At 40.2% G+C, this 21491-nt stretch overlaps 1 long non-coding RNA gene across 19 annotated transcripts in view; it reads left to right on the top strand.

The window, feature by feature from the left end:
* Positions 1-21491, top strand: part of LOC110400658 — a 493181-nt gene that overhangs the window by 243866 nt on the left and 227824 nt on the right. The gene's annotated exons all lie outside the window — the stretch shown is intronic.

Raw genomic sequence — 21491 nt, 5'->3', positions numbered from 1 at the left:
GAGTGAGAGAGAAAAGTTTCACACAGTGGTTTGTCTCTTTTCGGTGAACTTATTAAATGTTCTTGAAGCTAGAAGGTAAGTCCAAAAGAAAATCCAGTCTCCTTAAATGCTTTTACTACTTTAAGGAGTGTGCAAGTGTCATGCAGTGCAGGCACAATTAACATCAGCCCTAGCAGTGATTGCAAAGCATGTTCAAAGCAAGTCACAGAAATAATGCAATGTGTATTTTAACTGTTATTGCAAAAAAATGCTTTTTATTATAAATACATAAACCTAAGTTATTCTAATTTGAAATTCTGCTGTATTAGGGCATTTAAAATAGTGACAGAGCACTACTGAACTTTTGAATAATAGGGAGAGCCTCTGTGGGAGGGTGGAAGTATGGAGCTGGCAGCTGTGGGACAGGACCAAAATGTTTGAGGGCAAGGGGAAGATATTTTAGGGCTCATTGCAAGAGCTGACTGGAGTGAGAGACAACTGAGGTGATATCAAGACAGCAGGCAGCAGGGAGGGGAGACGAGCTAGAATGGCAGCACGGGAATCGTAGAGAAACTCACAAGAAGCCAAGTGGATAATTGCATGTTGCAGGAGCATCTCCGTCTGTGTGGTGTGGTGTGCCAGACTTAGCTGAGTGTATCCCTTAGCCACAGGATAAGAACAACAAATTAAAAGGATAAAGAAGGACATTTGGGTACTTTTGGGGATATCTCTGTTATTACAGGGCTAGGTAGCTGGGGCTCTGGGCCGTCAGTGTTTGGGAACAGAAGACTGATTAGAAGACATGAGGAAGAACCCATTATATTAAGGCTCTTGAATAGAAAAAGGTTTTGAAAAAATGTCAGCTACTCTGAGGGAACTAAATACTAGCAGTGTCCTCAAGTTACAGGTATAAAAGCCATCTGGAATTTATTTTAGGAACAACAGAAAAAGCCTTCAAGGCAAAGGGCTGTGTGTTCAAAAGAGTTACGAAATCTCTGAAATAGAAATCAGGAGCGAAGAGTTACAGTAATGCAGAAGAATCTGACCACGAAATTAGGCTGCATCAGAGAGAGTGGCGATAAAGTGGTAATTACTTTGTCATGTTGAATTGGACTTATCCATGGCACAATAGCCCAAAGCTTGTCAGTGAAAAAGAGGAGGAGTCTGTAGATGTTATGCTTGGCCCCAGTTAAAGTAGTGCCAGTTTTTGGCAAGGGAGAATTTGTTGCTGAACCCAAGACCAAAGCTGGGAGATCCAGTGAAGTGGAGACACGACAAGGGCAGGAGTGCATGTGGGACAGTTCAGTAGTTTGAAGGCAGGCTTGCCCTGGGAACTCTGCTGTAGCGTAGTCCTGCGTCACAACAAACTGGAGCAGAAGCTTGAACGTGTGGCTAGGTCTTCTGCGGCATCTCAGGAGGCTGGGCATCCATCCTGTAGCCTGCTCTGATTTGAAGTGAAAGCTGTTAGCTCAAAGCACAGTGAAGTCTCAACCCTCAGCACAGAAACACGCTGCAGTAGTTCTCCTGGTGCTGTGGGAGCAAACCCAAAAACAGCAAGCTTACTGCTGGGTAGTGCAGTCAGCCTAAAATGTGTGCATGATACAATTGCCTAGTACAACAGGGAACACGGCTCAGCAAGTTCTTGCAGAACTATTTTTCTGTTGTAGCCAAGAGTGGTGTTCAGTGCAGGTGTGAAATAGGACAGTTCTGACCTTACTATTCACTTTTTAAAATGCTGTGACGTAAGTTTCTTGACCCTTGATTCTGTCCTGACTAGAACAAAATCTCCACCTAGACAACATCATGAAGGAGCACTTCAGAGCTTTGTGACAATCAGTGAGCGTTTAAGGTCGATGAATTAAAGCTGTAGCAGAGCTTGCTAGCCAGAGACTGGCAATCAGAGATACACCATTTCAGAAAACTTCTCTGGCTTCTGGCAAGACACCTGCAGGCTAGAAAGTTATTCCAGTTTCTCGTAATTTTTGCAAACAAGGTGGAAGGGAACTGGAAGAATTTCTTATATATCTCCCTCAGAATACGCACAGCTAATGCAGTAGCAGCCATTTGGAAAATAATAAAAATGCATTCATTTAAAATGTTTGAGTACGAGAAAAAAAATACAATTTGTCTTAGAACCTAAGCAGGAGGGCAGCGGACTACATTGAATACAGGTCTCTATGCCAGTATATTTATCTGAACGTATTCCATCTCTGTTTCCTAGCTGTGATGGGAGGGAATCCTCAGAATCTTTTATTTTGGACAAGCCACTGAAGTTGAGCAGGTCAGGCAGAAGCAGCACTTGTACAACAGGCCAGCCAGTATGTGAGATTTAGGGTGGTACAGTAACTCCAGCATGTTTTGTTATCTCAGAATGGAGTCTATCCCCAGGTAAGTTTTGTCATTTGTTTATTTAAGTATTGATTTATTTTAGGAATTGCTGAAATTGCTGATTTTTCATATACATCTCTGCTAAAGATGCTTCGTCTCAGCTGTGGACATAGAACCATGCTAGGATTAGAAACTTCTGTGTATATTCTTGTCCTCAGAAATAGGACCACAACAGGATAGAAGAGTTTTTGCATTGCCTTAGGAGCCAGAGGGATTAGTTACAGTCCTGTTAAAGCATAGCTCTCTTTACAATGATCTTGCTTCTAACCAGAGATTTGCCCAGCACACGTTGCTCCTGAGCTCAGAATTGCCTGCCTTCCCCTCTCAGGTGAGTTCAGATCTGCCAGCATCTCCAAAGCTGGCTCAGGTGAGCTGGGTCTCAACAGAGAAGTAAATACTGTTGCTCTTTTTGCACTGAAAGCTTTTGTACAGTGACAGCTTCATCAGAGATAAATGTTAATTAAACTTAATCTCAGAGTGCTGTATATCAGTTAATAAGTGACCAGCTGAGTACTGTCTAGGTACTCATTTTGTTCCATAACACTGCTGATCTCTCAGATGAGTCACACTTTTGTGGGAGGTCAGATGCTCAGGGCTAAATCATTTGTTATCTATCACCTGAGAAGCATAGAGAAGCAGTGCTGTTTCAAACGGCAGTAAAGGTTGACTACTCTGGCCAGTGAGCACTACAGGAGTGTCAGTCTATCCAAAGGACGTTTTAATCCAGAGTGGCAACTGGGGAAACGAAGGATTCATAGGCTATTTAACTTCCTGTTTGTAAACCTCTCATGTTACTGCAGTTGACTGTTGCTTTCATCCTTACCTACTGAGATCCATGGGGCTGATAAGTGTGTGTTGTACTGCACCATTTGTTTCAGAAAAATAGAAGCAAAAGGAAGGACTGGAAAAACAGAATACATTTTCTGCTTACCAGAAGAGAGCTGAGAGCTAATGGGTCCTGATCCACATCAGCAGGGTGTTAGAATAGAAAGGTAGCATATTGTGTTCTGAATGAGGAAATGTGTTGTCTAAGTCAAATTAGAATTCTATGCTGGATAACTACATTTTATTAAACCTCTTAATTTACATTTGTAAAGGGATCCAGCCAGAGAGACATTTGACAGCAAAAATCCCTTTCAGAACCCAAACTTCCTGTTAGCAACTTAATAGACTTTTCTGTTCACCCCTGAGGAATCTGAAATAAAGAAAAGATGGAAAAAATCAATATACAAACATGGGGAAATTTACTGGCTGGGAGTGTGGGCAGAACTAATTTAGATAAGGTTAATGTTTCTGGTATAATCCAGTGTTTCAAAATACCCCTTTTGCAAATGTTTGACCTTATGAATAATATACAGCTGAAGAAAGTGTACCAGAAAAGTTTACTTTGCTTCTGGTAATTATCACTTAAGTTAAACATAGGTATTATTATTTGTATTAATGAAGTGGGTTTTTTGTTGTTGTTCTTATATATATATATATAAATGTCCATTGGAGTACTGTAATTACTTGATTGTGGCAAGGCCCTTTTATGTGGCTTTCTTGCTGTTTTCTGTCTTGTTTGTCTCTCTCTTGATACCCAAGAGCACTTCATGTATGGCTTTAATAGGCATTTGAAGTTCATTGTTCACCCTCCTGTTTCTCATTAAACCACTCAGTGAATGCAGCATCTTGAGGGCTAGAATAGAGAGTAGTGCCAGTACCTAATAGCTTACAGAACACACCTACTACTTCCTGGCCTCAGGCACAGCTCTGAGAAGAGTGGGATCCATTTTTCTAGGTGCTTACCAGAAATAAAAATAAGATCCCACCTCCTCTGGACTCCTGAGAAGCCCAGGACACCAAGGTGCTTGCCCTGCCCTGTGCCAGTTGTTCTCCTGGATGACCTTCCCAAAGTGAGATGAGTCCTTTGGCCAGTTTCCTATTTAGAGATTATTTTTGTAGGAGAACACATATTTATGCTTTCAATTTTATAACAGTTGAGTGGTGTCCTTTTGAGCAAGGCATTCAGGAGAAGTTCACTGAACAACTTAAATGTAGTCCTTTAGAAGGGATTCTTCTGTTTGAAGCATGGAGGTGTGGGTCTACTTCAGCTGAAGGAAGGCTTGGCAAAACCTTCACAGTGGGACCTGAACACAGTATCTGCTAGCACCACCCACCATTAAATTCCCACTTGGTCATGGTGGCTCCATATGGGAAGTTTCTCACTCTTCACGACAGTATAGCCTGTGGGTCCCTGCCAGCAGCTTGGTAGCAGCTGTGATTTTTCCCATTTATCTTCTTTCATGTCTGCACTGCAATAAACAGCATTTCTCAGAGGCCCAGTTAAGATGGAACAACAGTGAAAGTAAGCACAGTACTGATTTTGTAGTGACTCCAAAAAGCACCTTTCAGCTAACAGGGCCATTTGGACTTTTTCCTACCTTGTTTACTCAATGAGCTGGCACACAGGTTCTCCTCTGAATCACAGAGCCTATCTGTGATCCTGTAGTTATGCTATTCATGTCTCACCCTCACCTCTAAAAAAGATAGGAGGGGGCCATGGCTTTTTGCACTGCCCCAGTCACTTTGTCGGCTGTACTTCTGATCAGCCTTGACAAGCATCCAGTATTCTGGACATCACTTGTTTCTAAGTAGTGCAGGCCTTGGAACTGAGACTAGAAGGAAGAAGTGAGAGGAGATCCATCTTTGTACATTTGGGCACGGTGTTTGAATGGCAGTTATCACTTTGTGGGTGATTGGTGATTAAGTAGCACTGAGCCAAGTACCTGGAAGTTTCCACTGCGTTTTCATCAGGACAGAGACGCCAGTCAGTGGAGAAGGTGAACAAATGCATATTCATAATTTCACTTGAAATTGCACGGAATCCCTTGTACTGGTCAGTGTGTAAACTGTAGCTGTACAAACTCTCCAAATTGTCATGTCTCTCATTCACAAACATCTGTTAAAAATGGATTCTAGTCATCCTCCTGAGTCTTTCTGCTCACGAAGAATAAAGAAACTGTTCTTGTGGAGCTGATAAGGGAACGTGTATGAGTGCAAGCTGATGGCTTGGAAGCTGTCAATAACAGCAGGGCCACTCTTTTTCCTTCAACTTTCAAGAGAGGTCAGGGTGTTAACCAACATAGAAGACATTCTAATTGCTGCTGCTTCTCGGGAAGCAATTGTATCTGACAATCCACTTATTAAGCACTTTTGAATCTTGTGTAAACAATAATAATAAAATCAATTCTGATTCCGCGGAAATCATTACAGCTAACAAGTTTCATTACAGACTCAGAATTTGAGGCTTTCAGTTTTCCAACCATGAAGATATTCAGTTTTGCAAAGGAGATAAGAAAGACAAGGTAAACTAATTATTTTGGTAGGATGTGGTGAGAAGGCCAGCATCTCTAGGATTTCTTCTTATATGTTTGTATGGGTGGATGTGCAAACTTTATTAAACTTTCAGGATTTAAAACTCAAAGTACAGATGAGTAATATCTAATTGGTTCTTTTTTGCCATACCATGCTGACCCTGCCACCGCTGATCTTAAGTTAATGATTGGAGTAGCAGAAATCTTACTTTTTCTCATATCCTCTGCTTCCTTACTATGAAATGAGAATTCAGATAATACCATTATTTCTGTTTCAAGATCTCTTTTCTAACAGATTTAGATGGATAAGCAGAGTTGTCATTAAAATGCTTATTCAAACATCTTGAAGAAACTCTTGGTTAGCTATTATATTTTGTTCTGGATTTCCATGTAGGTTATGGGATTTTTTCTTTTTCTTCCTTTACAGTGGCAGAGGCAACATGAATGTTGTTGCATGATCTGAGGGGAGAGGCAGCTTCTTGTTTCAGTGATGGCATTAATCTGCAGACAGAATAGCTCTGTATGAACAGAGGTAGATTTCCACTGGTGCAATTTACAAAGTTGTTCCTTCCAGGATGATGATGATGGTTTTAACTTCACTGGCAGCTATACAGTTGTCCTGCCTATAGGAACAGTTACAAAACACTACTGAAATGTTTTACCATGCATATCCCTAGTTGGCATTGCTTGCATTTTGGGTTCTTTTTAGCACACCTGAAACTGTGATCATTTTGCAATGAGCATGTTTCTTTGAATAGTAACAGACACTGGATGGAGGGGATTGTTGGGGGTAGCATGTCAACCACATGTGGGAGAACGTGAGTCTTGGCTTTTCAGTAGTATCATCAAATACTTCCAAACTTAAGGCCTTGGGTGATATACTATTTCATACACAGAATAGTAGTATTTTACCAGAACAGAAGAGGAGCTTGAGATCTGTTTCTTTCACACTTGGAAATAAGAAAACTCACTGCTTTCCTTTCCTTCACAGTCTTTGAAACAAAAATTTTCTCCCACATGCTTTGTTCAGAAGCTCAGCTCAGTGGGAAGAAGCTTATGTGTGGTATATGTGACTCACCGTGGTCTAGCTTCTTCACATTACGGACTTGTTCACAGTCAAATTCTGTGGAAATTTTTGATCAGAAGATAAAGATCTTTACTACCAAATGATTATAGATATGTAATTTGATATTTTTCTTCAATTCCAGTCCTAGGAATTCTTTTAGTGTTTGACTCTTGTAACTCTCCCTAGTGATGAGAGACTCCTGCAAGAACTGTGTTGCCCTCTGGAAGCACCACTGAATGACAGCATTCAGTGAGGCCAGTCCTCATGTTGGGTCCTTGCTTTTCTCTTCAGGGTCTGAGCAATGCTAAGGAGCACACTGATTCACTGCTTCCTTTATAGTTGGGAATGTATAGTTCCATTCCTCTGTAGCTGCTACCCCAAATGATTCCTAGAGCTGTGCTGTCAGTGTTGCTCACTGTATTGGATGTACAGCACTGCTAGTTTATGTCTGATGAGTTTTGGAGAACTTGTGTGCCACATTTATGTTGGTATCTAGAGCAGCCAAACAGCAGCAGTTCTGCAGAGTTCTTCTTATCCTGACCTTCCTGGGCTTCAGTTCCCCTCATTAAATTCCACTATTAATAGTTGTTTTCCATCGTGGGGTGTTGGGAAAAATCATCCTAACATTAAAGAATGTGAACAGGTGAATTTGCGTGGACAGTGCTATTTATTTGCCTTTCATAGCTCTGATCCTGACTCAGTGTCATCGTACTTCTGAACTGTTTATATTCCAAGGAGTAACACAATTCTGAAGTATGACTCAAGTAATTCTTAAGTGCTTAACTATCATTCACTTTCCTGGCAAACCTTTGAAAAATAAATCTGGAAGATGTTCTATTTTAGACATTTTGCTCTCATGTCTTTCCATTCAACCTCTGGGTTTTCTTCCTTAAGCAAACTCATAGTTTCACCTTTGAAGATCTCAAGAAAATCCTCTATTTCTAATTTCTAAGTGGATTCAGCTTTCACTAAAATTTTTTCACACTTGTATAAAGGCAGAAATTTTACAGCGGCATTTGGTACAACTGGATATGTTTCTTTATTTTTATATGATCTCAATCATTCACTTCTATGTTCTAAGGCACTAGGACATTATTTCCCTTGTTTGAAACAATAATTACTAACTTCATAATCCTTCATTTTCAAATTCACTGTTTCCTGTTGCTAGATTCATTTTTACCATCAGTGGCCAGCCAGTTCAATCAATTGTTCCCTGTAGGATATTATTCTGCATTTCTGTGTATTTGTTAGAGGAGAAAAACACACATGAAAATAATTCATCAGAAATCCCAGGAGGCAGGAAAAAAATCCACATTTTTCTTACCCATTTTTTTTTTTAAGAAATAAAAAATAAAACAAAATATAGCTTTCTCTCCCTTCAAGCTCAATTCAAGTTATTTAATGAGGAACTTTATTCCCAATAATTTAAATACATCAAAAATAAAAATTAGATTCATATATACACTGTAGTTTGCAAAAACCTGGGGGAAAGTATTCTGAAATAATCATATCATAAAAATCTTTGAGACTTTGTTTTGCTTTACTTTAGAAGATATACATTTTTAGTTATACCATGGTATGAGTTTCTATCCACATCACCTAACATTAAAATAGAAAATAAGTGAGCAAGGTAATATGCTATTTAAACATTCCTAGCTGGCTGACTTAGCACATGTGTGCTTTCAGAGAGATGCTGGATTTCTAAGGAGATAAAGAAGAAAATGTTCTTTGCACTTATTTTTATGATCTAAATTTTATCCCAAAGCAGGCAGTTTTTGAAGTGTGTTGCTCATGTCATCTCAAAGTACACTCATAGCTGTAGTGCTGGCCAGCAGGAAGAGAGAAATTGCCAGGGGTCTTTTGCTTGTTCTGTATTGTTGTTCATAACCAGACGAAAGGTAGGATGACTATTTTCTCATACCTGCAATTTAAAAGTTTCAAGATACGATTAGGAATCTAGAATATGTTTTCTGATGATTTCTATGTATTCTGAAGGAAACCTATCAACTTAATCAGAAGAAATGGGGTTGTCTCTTCCCCCAGTTTTTGAAATTACAATGGCAGCCCATATGCTGTTTTAGAGAACCATTAAAAATAATGATAATAGTTTATGATATTCATGTAACAAGAAAATAACTGCTCCACCTGCTCCTGTTTTATTTATTTCTCTACTGAGGTGCAGTAGAAAAACAAATCTTGTCTCAGGGAGAATTTCATTTTTCTGAAGATGAAAAGCTAAAGACTGAGAAGTATCTTTTTTTTCTTCCCTTCAGTGTCAGAGAAAAAAAAAAAACTATAAAAAGAACTTGGAAAAATACAACATATTCAATGCTTGATCCATTCTGTTCTCAGTCCTAAAAAGAAATGATTAAAAATTCACTCTGAAGTTAGCTTTGCATGTATCCTGTAGATACAAGCCTGGCTGACAGAGTGGGCTCACATTTGTAGGCATCATAGTATGTGTAAGAATAAATAAACAAGAAGGCTAAGAATAGATGAGAAAATGCAAACCAGGGGGATTTGCTGACAAACTCTCACTAATGGCATGTAATACATCACACCTGATGCAAATGTATCATGGGGAGGTGGATTTAAGTATTTAATGTGATGGTATGAGGCAATTTTTATCATTAGGGATTAGCACAGTTAAACTAGTTTACTTTTTCTCTGTAGCTTCTTCTGATAAGCTGCTTCTGACTTTATTGTTTCAGATACTCATGAAATAGAAATAAGCCAACATAAGCTGTACCTTCTGGTACCTGGAAAGCAAGCTAGTGAAATATTCTTACGTTTTCGTGTGCTATCAGCAATAGTCCTTGCAGAAATTGAAATGACCAGGTCAGTCATCTTTTAGCAAAAAGTTGGAGACTAGGACTTGGTCTATCCTGAAAGTGTGTCGTGTGGGGAGGAATTATGGTCAGACACAGACCTTTGCCCTTTGCGAGGGCGCTGGCTGTGAGGTGAGGTTACTCTTGCCGTGGTGTGGCTCTGCAGAATGAGTGCAGTTCAGGGAACTGATTCTAAGCTTCTTGTAAGGAATTTAAGTTCTTAATTATTGGAAAAAATGTCATAATTAACAAGCTTAGCAGAAGGAAAGCAATACTATCTTGAGAATGCTTTCAAGCAGCCCATGTATTTATTACTCTTAAAATGCATCATTAAACTTCTTCGTAATGTAAGGAAATGGCCTATATACTCCATCAGAATCTTAATAGCATTTTATTACAAGACAGATTTTAGTCATAATATTTTTACCCCCTCTTTTCTTCCTGGGATTTGCCTTCTCAGTAGCAGTGAGAATTAGTTGAAAAGGCAGGTGCTGCTTGTTTAGATGAATATGATGTAAAGTCAATGTCAGTAGAAACCCGGAGAAAAATGACTCAGGGCTGAGTCAACAGAGAATTGCTGGTCCTATTTATTGATGATGCATAGCAGGCACTTATTCCTTAAGAGAAGGCTTAGCTGACTGTACTTTACTTTATTTGGGATGTTCCTTCCATAATTGCTACAAAAGTGGTAGGATGGAAATGAGAATGTCATCTTACCCTCCTTGCTGCTCTCTAAATTTCAGCCGCTTTTCTTCAGCACTTTTTTCCTTTTCTCACTGTCCTTGATTTCAGGTTAGATTGTATCTTAGTTCTCCCTTAAGGTGAGAACTGGAGCATTTCAATAGCGCAGGTGGGAAACTGCAGTGTGGGAAGTCATCTGGCAAATACTAATTCAACATTTGTTAGGAATTCAGTATTATTTAATTTCCCTTGTTTTGCAGAATGATGTACTTGACTGCTTTGTATAGCGGAAGTTTAAATTTAAAAGTGGTATGTGGCCTTTGCAGAGCGTGCTGATGATCTTTGTGTGGTGCTATTCTTGAGGAGATTGAGAACCGGAAGATGCTTTTGTTGGAAGTTCAGCTGAGCATTGCTTCATGGAGCAAGGACAACATGTGTGGGGAATGAACAGTGAAATCAAATCTCATACACACCTAAGCTTTATGCCTTATTGTTTTGGATCTAGTTTCCAGAATGTCTGTGATTTTTTTGAGAATTGAAAAAATGGACTCAGATCTGAGAGCCCTATCCATGAACAAAAATACTGGAAAACTAAACAAGGGGAAAAAAAACCCCCACATTTATAAAATGCAATGAATACTAATGGAGAAATATTTCCAATTCATAGGGTGCTGGAATTGTTGCCACAACAGCTTGGCATCTGCTGTAATTACTGTTGTTTGAAGTTGTGGTTTCAGCCTTCTGAAGCAGAAGCTGTAGGGAAAAAATGCCAGGACGGAAGTGTCAGCGTATAAAGGATAGCTGAGCAGACTGGGAAGGGGGCAAGGGGAAGGACAGGTTTATTTAACATGTGCTCACAAAACTAATATGGCATGTGAAATCCATATTTCAGTACTGTTCTGAAGCTTCCAGTTGACATCAGGATCATACCAAGACCTAACTTTTGTCTATGCAAGCAGTAAAGATTAGCAGATGTGATTCCTCTAACAGTTCATGCTACCATGGCACTCCACTGCATTATTAAACTGGGCAGAGCTCCAAATCCCTAACTTGTGTTTTCCTCACGCATGAAACATTTGGTGTCAAGTCTAGAGCATCTTTTTTTTAATCTAATAATTAGAGTAGGAGGTAGGGAGAGAGGAAAAGTGTACTGTCTTGTGCAGTGCTTTCCTTAGCTTTATAGATGTAAGTGGCAGTATTACTAGAGATTCTGAAATCCCTGCAGAAATAAAACCGTAACAGATAACTTTTTGCTCCCTTGTTTACTTTCTCTGCATTTACATTGTTTGACTTCTGAAGGTGTCCCTGAATGTCCGTTCTTGAATGTTAAGCTAAAATACCTCCAGAAGCAGATATGTTCAGTGCTATTGGTGGAGCTAAGGTTAACATGAAATATCTCTGCAGTGACATAGGAGATGTCATTTATTTTTGTATTACCACATTAAAAGCACCCAGATTCCTTAGACAGTGACTGTCTCTTTGGCTCCCAGTATCCTCCTGATGGCTCGTGATCATACCACATGTCTGATGTTCTCTAGTTTATTGCCTTCACACAGCACTTCGGCACATCCTTGATTTTCTTTTCTTCCTGATCAACCTTACTTGTCCCTTTTTTAAAGATGCTAGGAAAATTAGAGGCTGCACAATGCAGTCTTTATGATATGCCTGCATGTATGCCCCAACAGCTGTGCTCTTGAGTTATATTTATCATTAATTTGGCCTTTTGGTTCTTCCCTACTGGTTGGCTCTCGAATAAAAATTCTGTATTTACTGTACATGTCTTTGAGGTGAAAACACTGAGCTGATGCAGGGTATTGAGCATTGTCATGCAATGCTTTAGTTCCCTTTTCAGAGCAGATTGATTTTATTGTCTGTGACTTTTTTTCCTTCCTCATTTTTTTTAATGAAAAATGCCAGGCTGGGAGAAAAAGAGGTTGAAATCTTCTTGCTCCCCACTGAACACAATATAAAACATTGATCAGTGGTAGTGAAAGAGTCCTTACATCAGTACAGCTTTTCTTGTCCTAAATCTGAAGAGGTCCCTTTGAAAGAGAAAACATAAATCCATTTCCTGTGTATTCTCAGTCCTCAGTTACTGATGATGCTGTAAAGAGAGGTCAGGGCATGGCACTAGCACCCTGATCTAGGCAGCCCTGCCTGAGCAGGAGTTGGTCTGAGCAGACCCAGAGATCCCTTCCAGCTTCAGCCATGCTGTGATCTGTGATTCTATTTCTCTTCCGCTTTCTTTTAGTAAGAGCTCTCTTTCTCTGCCCCTTCTTAATGGTGTGTGTAAAAACTAATTAATGGTACATTCTGTTTAATTAAAGCTTCATATGACAAAAAAAAAAAAAAAAGAGGCTTTTCAGCAATAGGAAAAGGGGTAAGTAAGAATAGAAAATAATAACAATAGGAAGTAATAGGAAAAAGGGTAAGGCTCAATCTGTGAACGATATTCAAAGGAATGGTTTCTGTGTTACCCACGAGAACTGTATTTGTTGGTCATGTTTGCTGGTCTGTGGCAGTGATGGCCATTTTTTAAATGGCAGGGTAAACACCATAGCTTGCATTTAACTCCTGCACAGTGGCTTAAGACTGAAGCCATTATTGAATTCAAGCATTTAATTCAAGGAAACATCACAAGTATCTGTTTTATCTGTTACTTCATTTGACTTAGTTAGCCCAGGTTGTCACACCTTTGCTGTGCAGATATGCCTGAGCACATGCTATCTACACAGACAGTGCTATAATTAGGGCTCTGGTTTGAGGAAATAATAATATTTAAAACTGCACCATTTGGAAAGCAAAGCTGGTACACTTGATCTGCTGTGAACCGTGGCCTGTATCTGTCTCATGATTCAAACTTGCACTTAAAGGGTTCTATTGAAGGAGTTATTGCATTCAACTTATTTTAACACACACTTATTTTGAACTGTTATCTGTCTTTTTTGCTCCTATGTGTTGAACTATTTTTCCCCACAAAGAAATGCTAATCTCAAATGCCAAGAGAAAACCTCAGTGTTATTCCATTACAGAGACTGCTCAGTCATTTTTCAGAGACTACCAAAAAACATTGTGGTAAAAATAGTTTATAGTCTTTTCCCATCTGAGCTGATCTTAAAAAAGATCCCAGCTCTCATCATACTCTGCCAAGGTGTTCTGCTCCGATTTGGTGTCTAAAACTTCCCTGATTTGGAGAAGAAAAAGCAAATGACCTTGTTCATGCATGCATACGAGTGGAGAAGAAATGAAGGAGGCAAGGGATTTTTGTGTGTGACTGTTGTTGGCACTGTGATTGGAAGCTTCCTCTTAGAGTTCTTGGAAGAACAGAAGGCTTCTATCTCCAAAGTTAAGAGTGTCTGGCACTTTGCAAAAGCACTATACTCTCTTTTGAAGAGAAAAGACTGTAATTTAGAATGGACAATGTATTAACTGAACTAATTCATTTAACATTTTTTAAGAAATGTGGAAGATGGCAGTGAAGTTATTTATCTTCAGTTTATCAATTGATATTGTTGAATTTGGAGAGGTTGTGCAGTCTCCATCTCTGGAGATGCTCAAAACCTGAAATTTCATTTGCACCAGTGGGAATTTAATGCACATGCACATCCATCTCTTTGTGTGTCTGTGAAGTGGCATTTGCTTAACACCATGGATTCAATTGAAGGAGGATGGGGGAGCTTTGATTTTAGAAGAGCTAGGGTGAGTTCATTACATACTGTTCTGCAAACTGGTTATAATTTTTGCTTCTTTTTATGTCCCCATGAAGAACAATGAAACAAAAGAGTAATATTTACTCTGTGTAAATGGATGTACTTTACAACAGTACATTAGATCAGAATTAAATTGCCTGTACTGATGTTGCAGCAATACACAACGTGCAATTTGTAGCAACGTGTATTAAGCCCGGTATCTTAAGCAGGGAGGTGGATAGTGCAGAATCCTAACCTTACTGAAGCCAACACAGATGTTTTTATTTACTTCTTTAGAGATGACGTTTTAAGAGCTAACTATGACAGCTTCCATCCTATTTTTATTTAAATGATTGACATTAAAATAAACAGCTCTTGCAATTTTGCTATCGTATTTTATCTTCATTGCTATCAATGAAAAGGAAGGAGGTCTATACCTACTTTCTAGAGATATCCTTTGAAAGAATGTGGAATTCTTCATAAACAATTAGCTCCATAAACATGATCATTTTTAAAACAAAGAAAAATCTCCCCATCTACACCATGAGTTTAGAGTAAAAATCTCCTATTATGTCACTATAGAAGGCATCAGAGCTTTTTTATAGCTAAGAGAGTTCCTGATATGAATGTATTGTACTTAAGAAATAATACAGATAATGGAAAAAGAAAAAGATAACTGGTAAAGTTCTCTTAATATATTTAAATGATGATGATTTAAAACTATGATCGAGTGACCCGCCTGGTGGATGAGGGAAAGGCTGTTGATGTGGTCTACCTAGACTTCAGCAAAGCCTTTGACACTGTCTCCCACACTATCCTCCTGGAGAAGCTGGCAGCCCGTGGCTTGGACAGGTACACTCTTTGCTGGGTAAGGAGCTGGCTGGAGGGCCGGGCCCAGAGAGTGGTGGTGAATGGAGTTAAATCCAGCTGGCGACCGGTCACGAGTGGTGTTCCCCAGGGGTCAGTGCTGGGGCCTGTCCTTTTCAATATCTTTATTGATGACCTGGATGAGGGCAGTGGGAGCACCCTCGGTAAGTTTGCAGACGACACCAAGCTGGCAGGAAGTGTCGATCTGCCTGGGGGTAGCAAGACCATACAGAGAGATCTGGACAGGCTGGATCTCTGGGCTGAAGCCAATGGGATGAGGTTCAACAAGACCAAGTGCTGGGTCCTGCACTTTGGCCACAACAACCCCAGGCAACGCTACAGGCTCAGGGCAGAGTGGCTGGAAGACTGTGTAGAGGAAACAGACCTGGGGGTGTTGGTCGATGCTCGGCTGAGCATGAGCCAGCAGTGTGCCCAGGTGGCCAAGAAGGCCAATGGCATCCTGGCTTATATCAGAAATAGTGTTGCCAGTAGGAGTAGGGAAGTCATTGTCCCTCTGTACTCTGCCCTAGTGAGGCCGCACCTCGAGTACTGTGTCCAGTTTTGGGCCCCTCACTGCAAGAAAGATACTGAGGCCCTGGAGCTTGTTCAGAGGAGGGCGACGAAGCTGTGATTTGGCCTTATGAGTGGCTGAGGAAGCTGGGATTGTTCAGTCTGGAGAAGAAGAGGCTCAGGGGAGACCTTATCGCTCTCTATAACTACCTGAAGGGAGGTTGTAGTGAGCTGGGGGTCGGCCTCTTCTCTCTTGTAGCTAGTGACAGGACGAGGGGGAATGGCTTCAAGTTGCGCCCGGGGAGATTTAGGCTGGACATTAGGAAATTCTACTTTTATGAAAGAGTGGTCTGGCGCTGGAACGGGCTGCCCAGGGAGGTGGTTGAGTCACCGTCCCTGGAGATGTTCAGGAAACATTTAGATATAGTGTTGAGAGACATGGTTTAGTGGTGTTATTGGTGGTAGGTGGATGGTTGGACTGGATGATCCTGCAAGGTCTTTTCCAAACTAGCTAATTCTGTGATTCTATGATTCTAAAATGGGAGGATGTTCACAATAATAAGTGGTTTGTATAAATGTACATAATAAATTACTTAGCCACCCATAACTAAGGAAAATATTAGGGAAACATTCTTTTTTTTTCCCCCTCAATTAAATAGAAACTGAAAAATGCTTGTGGTTGTAAAAGCAAATCATAAATCCCCTTACAACAGTTTTTTTGCTGTTATTATTTTTAATTAATACAGCTTGATGATAAAGATTTTCATATTTTTTCAGTAATTCTGTTTTAACAGAAGTTTCACTTAATGGAAGATAAAGGGAGCCTGGAGAGCTTTTGGTGACACAGAGCTGTTGTGACAATGCCGTAAAAAGACATTTTTATTTGCACAGTGATTCTTCCTTCCCCTTACAGCTGGAGCATGGTGTTTTATTCTCTTTATTTGGGAATGAAAGCAAATCCAAACCTGGTGGATCAAAACTCAGAGAGAATATTTTTCTACTTACTTTGTTATTTATTTATTTTCATTTTGCTTTGCTTCTCTCAAAATGTCATCTCTTCTCCTCTTGAGAAAGCTCGATCGCCTGCAACAGACCTTGGCAGCAGACTTGTGACAAGGATGTTGACTGTGCTAAACCAACACTGGGATGATCGGTACTACAAAGGTCAAAGTAAACTTCACAGGGTGAATAGGAAGGATGACAAGTGCAGCTATTTTAGAAGCTTTTAGAGTTACTCAAAACCTCCTGTCTAAAATCAGTGGGAGCCAAGACTGGGGCATCAAAGAAGTGTGAAAGAAAAGTTTGTTTCTAGAGTGATTTTCTCATACCTCATACTTCCATCCCATTGGACAGTAAGAAGCAGTGGTGACCCTGCACTGTGAGATGAAGTAAGTTCGTATTGTTACTGTTTTAAACGTCAAAGTTTATAATGAGCTGTGTGCAGAAAATTATGAAATGAAAACATTTGCGAATTCTCCTGAATAACAACTGTGTTCCCAAAAATGCTTTTTATTCCCAAGGAAAAAGCGAAATGAATAAACTTCATTGTTATAAAGTACTTGACAACTTATAGCTATAGACAGAGGATAAGCTGCCAAGGAAAAATAATTAAGAAATGGCCCAATTTCTACACAAATTTCATTAGTATTAAAAGGACAAAACCACAGAAAATATGTAATGAATAATAGAGTACTTTCTAAATGGAATTAATTGCTATTTAAGTTCTCTATGTCACATCAAGATAGCTTCTTAAGACATGAAGTGACAGGAAAGACTGGGATGCCGCTCTCTCCCAGTGAGCTCCTGTTTGCATCTCCCACACTCCATAGGGGCAGTGGCGGTCTCATCTGGGGTGTCCTTGCTTAAGTGACCCTGGACTTTTTAGACCTGGATTTCCTTGGATTGGTGATTTTGGAATTTTGGAGCAAGAAGAGGTCAGAGCAGGTAAGATCCAAAACTGGAAGTTCAAAAGGAAACACAGTGTCTGAAATTAGCGAAAAGAAGAATTTTCCATCTCTCTTGGCCAATATTACATGTGTATACTTGAAGAGCTTGGCAGTATTTTGAGAAGCCATTAGCACGGTTCCCTTTTGGAATTACTATCACTAAAAGCATTTAGATTAAGTGGCCTTTTAAAATCAAGGAATATATCCAGCCTACGGGAGCTGGCACTAGGACCTTTACAGCAGCTCTTCTGTGAGTGGCAGCACAGAGATTTCCCCTCACTTGGTGGTGGGCTCTGAGAGCACCATGGAAATTCCCATCTACAGACTTTAAAAAGTATATTGCAGCAGGGTTGTGGAAGGCAGTGCAGGAAAGCTGAATGTGCTTGTTTCTCCTGAGAGGAGAGGTAACCCTTCCTCTGTCTCCCTGGTCATTCGCTGCTGCCTTTCACTTCAGTGCAAAAAGGGAAGAGGAGCTCTGAATTACACACTGCTTGTCTGGAGACTGTCAGGGTTGCAAACTGAACCCGAGGGGTATTTAGCACAGTGTCTGTACAACAGCTTTTATCAGTACAGGTCATAGCATAAAAACATTTTTATAATGTTTAAATTTTTTTTAATCTTTTTTTTAAGTTTAAAATTAGATTTTTAATTAATGGGACACTGAGTCAGAGGACTGAGGCATGACATGTTGCTGAGAATTAACGGTGACGTTAATGTAGCCAGTGATAGTAGCCCTCGTGGATGCTTGTTCAGAAGGAATCTGTGAGGCATTTGTTCTAATTGCAGCATATGACATACAGGCAAATGGATTTTTTCATCACTGTTATTTGTCCTTATCAGTTTGTACTTTCTGAAGCCCTGCTTAGTTTTCAAGATCTTTTCCATTCCTTTGCCCATACTTTTTAACAACTCAGTTTTCCAGTATTTAAGTAATTGCTAAATACCTTGTCATTCACTTGAGTGTTATCCAAAGATATTGCTTTGTTCATTGCCGAAGTGCTTGGAAAAGTATCAGGTGTGTAATAGACAACCCACCCTATTTTGCATGTGGCATTGAGTTACAACTCATAGAAGCTAAGGGACCTCAGACTGCAGAAATGAGTTCAAAGTTCAGCTTTGCCTCCTTTATTGCACTGTTCTGACTTCCACAGGTAATCCTTTGGAGTCAGCATATTTAATGAGCTGAAACATCTTTCTCATTTGTTTTATGTCTCTGAGATGAGATCAGGGTATATGAGACTGCACACAAACGCAGGATGTGTGCCCCATCCAGCATCTGGTCAGGCTTTTGTTATAGTTTCTCATCCATAGGCAAACACAAAAGGTAACTGTCCCAAAGAGCTTGCAGCGCATTGGAGCGATGTGCCACTGCTGGTTTTCTTCCATGTAGTCAGGGATTCTGGGTTGTCGTGGGTTGTTCTAACATTGGCAACCCTTTCAAACTCTTTCCTCTGCAGAGTAAGTCCTAATAGCTTAATCACTCTTCTGTTAAAGGAATTCCAGGGAAAAATAACACACTTTCATTTTATTTGCTGTGTTGTTTTTTGTTTGTTTGTTTTTGATGTATGTTAAAAATGTGCAGTGGCTTGGGCTTGTTTTTTTTTTGTTGTTGTTGTTGTTGTTTTTGTTTGTTTTTAGGAAAATAACCTTTTTAGCTTTCCTTCTTTTCTCTTATAGAAATACCAGCAGTGTCAAGTAAGGTCTTCCCTTTTAATATTGATGCAGATGGCTCATGATAAAAGCTAGATATGACTCATACTTACGTTATGTAGAGAGAGAAGAAACCTCTCCTCTACAAAGACAGCATGTGATAAAAGCACTCACTGGAAGTTTCTGAGATATTTGTATGATCAAGTGTGTGGCCTGACTGAAAAACTGGCCGTGAGAAGGGGAAGGAGGCAGACAAGTGTAGACTTAACAGACTTAGCTCCTCTCTATAGTGCCATTGGGCATTTTAGCAGACATTTGAACAAAGCTGAAGTTCCCTCCTAAAGGTAAATGTTATGAGACTAAAAATAATAGTCCTGCTCTGTATTTCTTACTACAGCAGTTTCTCAGAAGTGTTGCTGTGTTGTATATGAAAAAGAAGACATGGGACTAGACAGATGGACTGTCATTACTTTTTAAGCATGTTTGCATAAAAGGGCACTACAAAAGAGACTCACGCCTCCTCTGGGAAGCAACATCTGAGTAGAAGTGTTTGGAGTGCAGGGTTGGATTTGAAGAATGGAGGTTGGTACCTTCCCCCTTGTTGCAGCTCTGTGAGTGCCCCCAGCACCAAGCTCAGCAGGCAGATGCGCTGGAGGTGACGAGAGGCTGGAAGAATTAGGGACTCAGCGCTGTCCTGGTGGCTGGGTGGTGCCTAAGCTGAAATGGGGTGCACAGGGATGCCCTGCCCATGCTTCTGGCACAGCTTGATTGTTTACGTAGTGTGGAGGGAGAGCTACATAGGACAGTGAGCAACTTTGGCTTGCAGTTTTTTATGCTGTGCAAGTCAGAACCTGGTATTAGACTCAAATAACCACACTGAAACACTTGGCTTTAGTCTTGCTGAGTTCCCAGCAGTAGGGTCAGTGATAAGATTGAATAGTTAGTCCTACTGTCGTTAAAATTTACAGAAACTTACTCTAATTTTCATCTGAGCAGATTTATACAAGCTATGTGTATAGAAGAGGGTCACTGGAAACAAGCTGTTGCAGGTGACAGAAGCTGTCACCCAAAGAGAAACAGGTGAAATGAAGCAACAGAATGTAGCACTCTGCTGTTAGGCTCCTTGACTACATCGGTATTTGTCAATAGCAGGCGCATAGTGCACTCCTGGCTTCGGGCCCCCTACAGTGAGTGCCCAGTGCTCTGCATTAAACAGCCCCCAGACCCTGCTCACAGGGATTGTGGGCACTGGGAAATAATCTTCTCTCCGATGGAATAGCTAAGGCACATGGTTTGCTTTCAGCTGGAGGAGGCTGTATAGCAGTAATTTCAGGAGCATTGCTGGTTATGTAGAAACACATGTAATATGTCTTCAACGTCATTTGCAAAAGGAATGAGAGGGAATGGGACACTAGTGACTTTCTGAGACAAAGGAGAAAATCTCGGCTGAAGGACAATTTTATGAGACCTGTCCAAGTCCCCAGCCAGTGTGGATTGTGCTTTTCTATGGCAGGAAATTAATGCTGACTTTCAGAGCAGTGCTTTAGTATCAGGAGCAGCTCAGCCAGTCCCTCTCTATAGGTCGATGGTTGGCCCCTACTCTGGACTTGTTCTATGTTACTTGTTACCATGATACAAGGCTTAGAAATGTATAGAATAAAATCCTCCCGGATACTCATGCTGAAAGCTGCTATACAGTAACCGTATCATTTTCCTCTGTGTACCTAATGACAAGAGAATACAAGTAATTATTGTACAGGGGGAAAAACATCTGTTCTGAATATGATATAGAGAAGATAAATAATAGCACTGAGTTTCTAAGAACAATAAATGTACTATATGTATTCAAGCTTGAAATGTGTTGCTATGGTAGAGACATTAATTGCTAAAATAGCAGCATGAGTGGAGAAAGGGCTCAAACATTTTTTCTGATTTTGGGGTGGAGAGGGCTCTGTTCTTTTAAAGTAAATACACACCTGAATGCTTTTGGTTGGCACAACCCCATTTCCACATTCTCTGGGCTGTTAACAGCTCCCTCCTGTTTACCTGCCTGCTGCTCCCATGGGTGCCTGGTGTAGCTTCAGAGTTAATACTAAGGAAGATAATATTTCCAATTTGGTTTTATGTTTTAAAAAACAAGAGCTTGTTCTTCCAGGTTTTGATGAAACTGAAGTATCTGTTTTTAAACCAAGGAATGTGTTCTGAAGTTGGTTATATCTGCATACTTCCTTCCAAATTTAAAAAAAAGAAGTAAGGTAAAGCAACATAGCCAACACAGGTTTGTGAGGGGAAAGTCCTTCTTGACTGGTGTAATTCCATTTTACAACAAGGTTACCCATCTGGCCTCTTCTCCCAAGTGACTAGTGATAGAACAAGAGATAATGGCCTTAAGTTACACCAGGGGGTGTTCACATTGGATACAAGGAAAAATTTCTTCTCAGAAAGAGGGTTAAGCAGTGGCACAGGCTGCCCAGGGAAGTGGTGGAGTCTCTGTCCCTGGAGGTGTTCATGAACTGTGGAGATGTGTCACT

This window comes from Numida meleagris, chromosome 5, assembly GCF_002078875.1.
Source record: "Numida meleagris isolate 19003 breed g44 Domestic line chromosome 5, NumMel1.0, whole genome shotgun sequence".
Lineage (NCBI taxonomy): Eukaryota > Metazoa > Chordata > Aves > Galliformes > Numididae > Numida > Numida meleagris.
This window is presented reverse-complemented; position numbering and strand designations above follow the sequence as displayed.